The sequence below is a fragment of the Netta rufina genome, assembly GCF_964035555.1.
Source record: "Netta rufina genome assembly, chromosome: 3".
Lineage (NCBI taxonomy): Eukaryota > Metazoa > Chordata > Aves > Anseriformes > Anatidae > Netta > Netta rufina.
The window spans coordinates 83,355,202-83,360,825 of record NC_140125.1 but is presented as its reverse complement, the minus strand read 5'-3'; positions in this window follow the sequence as shown (position 1 = coordinate 83,360,825).

Here is a 5,624-nt window from a genome sequence, read left to right as displayed (position 1 = left end):
AGTGCTGGTTTGACAATAAACAACCTCTACCCACAGTACGGAAAAGAAAAGAAAAGAAAAGAAAACGTGCCTTGTGGTTCAGTAGATGGCGCTCTTCCCTTCTCCCGAGGTCGCAGCTCACGATGTTGACGCCCCAGGTGCTATACTTCAAAAGTGATTTAAAGCTACAGTTCTTCTGCCTCTTGGGCCACTACTGCTTGGTGTTTGTTTTGCCAAGATTTGATTATTAACCCCTTTTATCCAGGTCCAGGTCCATTTTCTCCTGTGCATTCCTAGAAGGCTTTACTAAAAAGGCAGAGGCATTTACTTCTTGTGTAAGGCAGAGTTGCTTGTTATATTTTAAACATATTTAATTTGGGAACATATTTCTGGTCACATGAAGAAGGAGATGACTGGGAACAGCCAGCATAGATTTACCAATGATAACTCATTGGTAAATGACTGCACAACCCAACTGCCTTGTAGGTGAAGTGAGAACAGTGAGGATTGACTTTAGCAAGACATTCAACTCTTATCTCCCACAATAGCCTTGCATCCAAATTAGAATGTGAATGTCTAGATGGACAGACACCTGTGTAAAAAAAGTTGCTGAATGATTGGGCTCAAATGGTAACATGTTATACCTTACCTGGAGACAGGTAACAAAGCTGATTGAGTGCACTTTCATCAACTTTGTAGATTAACTCATAGTGGGGGTGCACAACCCAATACCCTCAAGGGAAGGTCTGCCATTCAGAGGCATCTGGACAGGAGGGAGGAATGTGCTGACGGGAATACTATGAAATCCATCTGGGACAAATGCAAAGTCCTGCACCTGAGAAGAAAGAGCCCTTGGCAAAGATGTAGTCCAGGGACAGGATAGAAGCTCTGCAAGGAAGATCCTGGGGTCCTGGTAAACAGCAAAGTCAAAATGAGCCAACAGTACACTGTAGCATGAAAGGAGGTTGTGAGAAGGGCTTCTCTGTACTCCCTGAACCACCTCTAGATCAAGGCCCCTGACAAGAAGAATCCTCTGGGTACCTGTGAGGGTTGCTTGAGAGGAGGGATCTGAGCTGTTCCCAGCCATGCATAGTGGGAGCTAGAGAGAAAATAGAGACACATTGAAAATGTTTCTTCACTATTAGGACAGTTGTGCAGGGGCAGGGACTGCTGAGAGGCCAGAGGCTAGACCAGAGACCGCTGAGATCCCTGACAGCCCAAACAGTCCTGTGAAAGAATTTTACCATAATTTCCTGTTAAGTCACACTTCTCTTTAAAAATAGAAGCAAACCTGAAAGATTACTGTAGCTGTTGGTGACCTAACGTGGGATTCTATTTCAGCCTGTTTTAAAGAGGCAGGCGGTGCTTAGAGAAATGTGCACATGGTGGCCAGCAGCTGCTAGTACTGCCTGCTTGCTCTCTGCTGTGGGAGGAAGACTTTGGGGAGGCAGTTGGGCTGGTGACAAGGCCTGGCATGAGGGATGGGGACCCTGAGAGACCCTCATTGTTCACAGATTAGCCCTGGCTCCATTTACTTTGTTGTACTACTCAGAGAGGCTGGGATACACTAGCAAATTCATTATAAAGACAAAAGAGGGAGAAGTCATGGGAAGGAGAAAGATCAGTCTGGGCTGATGCCAACTTCAGTGGGAGACCTTGGGTTTTCCTTTGAGAAGCCATTCCATAGGACACAGCTGAAAGAAAAGCCATCAGAGAAATGGAAAATAGCTGCAAGATTATAAAATGCTAAAGGAAAGCTTCAACTGTGGGAAAAATAAATAAATAAATAATGCTGGTTGTTCTTTCATTTTCCATTTAAAACAAAAAGGGGGGGGTTGGAGGGACGGGACTAAAAAGGCTGTACCTTGTAATAAGGAAGGCATTATGCATATTCAGATTATGAGCAAAGTTTCATAATTATGGAGGATCAAGTCTGATAAAAGAAACCATAACTCCCTATCATTTTGTTATGAAGTAATATCATCTCTGTGTTCTCCAGACTAACAGATACTGCTCCATTGCACACGATGATGTCACTTCATAAAGATATGGATAGTTTAATAAGTACTAACTACTTATTTTATCACTACCGCTTATAAATTAAATCCGTGCTCATGCTTGTAGAGATATGTTTTGTTATCTTGATTTAAAGTTACTGAGAAAGACCGGCTCCTTTTACCCTCCCACAGGATTGCCTGGCTTGCTGCTGCTTTCTGCCACATCGTTTCTGCTAGCTGCAGCTACTCCCAGCTGGACCTGCAGAAATGTTTCTGACATGCGCTTGTCTTCTGTCACAATCTGTCTGGGTTTTGCACAACAGCCCAAGTGCAGGCCCCACCAGTCTGCACGGCAGAAAATGAGCCAGAAAACTTATGACAATCATTCTGGAGTTGCAAAAATAATAACAGAATGAGATATCTGACCTCCACTGTTGTGGTCACCCTGAGCAACAATGCTGCAATAGAGAAAAATCATGCTAAAGGTGGGACGCCTCCATCACCACTATAGTGGAGACAACAGATGCTGGTACTACCCCACCTCAGCCTCTAAAGACATATTTATAAACAGCACACCCTGAAGCCCCAGCTAGATTACAGGTCCAACTGTGTGGAAAGGTCAGTGAACCCCCTTTTTTGCAACAACACACACTCTTCTAGTAACACTTGGTAATTAAAAGAGCCACCATGTAAGAACAGATGTGGATCTAGTTTTTATAGGGACTAAAAAAGCCTGCCATAGATGCTGAAGTTCAGGCTCTGGGTTTCATCCTGTAAATAAGCAAGGATTCAGAGAGTGCTCAGAGCTGCAGATACATCTTTCTGCAAACTGGTTTTCTCATCTCTGTTTAGAGGTGAACGTTGGATGCAGTTCATAGTCTAGCAAAAATAGTAAAAATAGTCATCAAAATAAATATTCATGATGAGCTATTTCATACTCAAAACAAAATGCAGATTTGATTTTCAAAGGGTTCCTTAAATTAATCACTTTGTATTTTGATTTTCTCTTTGTCTGGTGTTTGACATGTGCTGTACCATTCTTTACTAGTTGGATTTAACTGAACAGGATTTTTAAGAGCTCTGACTAATCTTTATAGTAGGGAAAAATTTCTCCTCTGAGCAAGGGGAAAGCAGGCGGCACTAATTATCTCTAGCGTGGAATAACTCTGTGTCAAAGAAATCCAAGCTTTGAAATATATTTTCCTGTCAAAGCTTGACTCATTAATATGCTTATCACTTGTGTACATATTCAAAGCATGTGTCATATAATACAAATTTGAATGTGTCAGTGTCATGTGGATGAAATATACAATCCTTTTTTTTTTTTCTCTTCTTTTTAATTAAGAGACTTTTCAGAAATGTGTTTACCCTCTTCTGTGGTTGTGCATCTCTGCTTCTTGCCAAGCCAGCAAGTGGGGGAGGGTTTCCTGTGCAATGCAAGGTTCCTGTCTTTCCAACAAAAAAAAACTCAAGCAACCAGCATTTTTTCTGATCCTCAGCTCAAAGCTCAGTAAGGGCTGATGTTCATACACGTGGATAAAAAGTCATGACATTAACACATTTCCAGATTTTTTTTCCCTTGCTCTCCCTTTTTTGTTTGTTTGTTTGTTTTGCTTGTTTTTGTTTTGTTTTGTTTTGTTTTGTTTTTGGGGGGTGTGTGCATGCGTGTGTAAATGTTCAAGAATCAGACGATCAGAGACATAAACCATCTTGATTTCCATTCTTGACTAACCCTCCGTGTTTTCCTTAATCATGGAATGCTTTGGGTTGGAAGGGACCTTAAAGATCATGTAATTCCTGTGTATACTCATTCCCCTTTTTTTTGCCATTCAGGTCTGCGATCTGCTGTGAGCTGTGTGCACCTTCAGGCAGAGCCTTTGCTGTGGGCTGGACTAGCACATGCACAGTCCCTGTGGCAAAGCAGGAAACTTTGTCTTCCCCCAGGGCTCTGAATTACATCTCTTATTTCTCTCCCCACCCAAAACCAATATTTGCTGATGTAACTGAAGGATGTGACTGTGGCTCGCAAGCTGTCCTGTCCCTGGGTGGGCAGGCACGCATGTGTCCAACACGCTTACCACGAGTGCTGAAGGGTCTGATGCTCCGAAGGCCTTGGCAATAGGGGCATTTGGAAGGAGGTGTCCCTCATTCCTTCACATCTGTTATCAGGACTCCCACAGGCACAGCCTGAATAGCAAATACATAGGAAACTTTTTCCTCCACTACATAGAGGAGTGCACCCAGTCAGGCTCCTACCACATTCAGAAAGCTTTTGGGAAGGTGGGAGCCACTGAGTCCTGTCTGAGGGCTAAAAGAAATGTGCAGCCCTTCTTGATGCAGTTTCCCAAGCCTTGCAATCTGTTTGTTTTCCAGATGCAGAGATAGGTGCAGAAGGCTAGACATATGCCCACAGGACTACTGAGCTTTTGCACATGTGCTGGGGGCTAAAGACAAGGAAATTGAAATGTGACCTCCTGGTGACAAAATTGGTGTGGGGACCAGTGTGGCAGGAGCAAGGAAGAAGCTGCATGAAAACTGCTGCAGTAGGTACAGGATAAAAGATAACAGCACTACAGCAGTAGTTTACTCCCCTCTCCTCTGGCTTCTTACAGTGTTTTCTACAATCAATTGAAAATACTCTGGAGATGGGGCTTTTAACAAAAATGCACCAAGCTAGAGCACTTTATTTCACCATTACATACTCTCCCCAAGTTTTTATAATTTGGGCACTGTGAAGCAATTAATTACCGTGTTGAAGGCTGAAGGCTGTCTAGTTTGGACCTTCATTTCTGTAAACATATGACTTTTATTTTCTAACTTGCAGCTCCTTGGTTTTAGCCTTCACACTCCAGCTAAAATGTCCCTGGTGTGAAGGTTGACTGAAACCTTCCACTCTCCCCAGTGCCTGTCCATTTGTATTGCTTTCTGTGCAAGGCCCCAAACCCAAAGCAGAGTAATTGGTTGCCCTGACAACTTATTTCTAGTTTAGGTGTTTTCTTTTATTTATTTATTTATTTATTGCCTCATTTTTATTACAATTACAATTATTTGTTACTTATGAGAATACATATGTACTCTTTGCTCTACCTGCTGTCTGAACAGGTGTAATTTCTCTTTAGAGAACAGGGCTACACATTTTAAAGTAGGCACTATTAAAAAATATATTGGTGGCCATGGCAGACTGATGTCATAGCACCAATAGACATTTGTTGATTAGGTCAACCCCCTAATGGGTAGCCCACCTGACTGATGCACTTTGAAATGTTTTAGATGGCTAACATTAAAAACCAGGATAGCACTAACTTTAAAAGAATATGTATAAGAATATATATATAATATATATATATAATAATATATATGTATAAATATATATAAAAGAATATACATATATATATTCTGATTTAGCAAACTCTAAACCACTAACCAATAGGGGTTCATGTAGGAGTACTTTTCTTCCTCCATTCTTGGCTCTGAATATGCAATTTCTCAGACTGTTTGAAGTCAAAATCTTCTGCTGGTATCCAAGCTTTCAAAACAAAATAACATCATCATCATTATTATTTTCAGCTAGATAAATTAGTTACAAGGGACATACTAATACTTCTTTTTTCCCTCCCAGATTCCTGACTTTCCAGTAATAAGATGAAT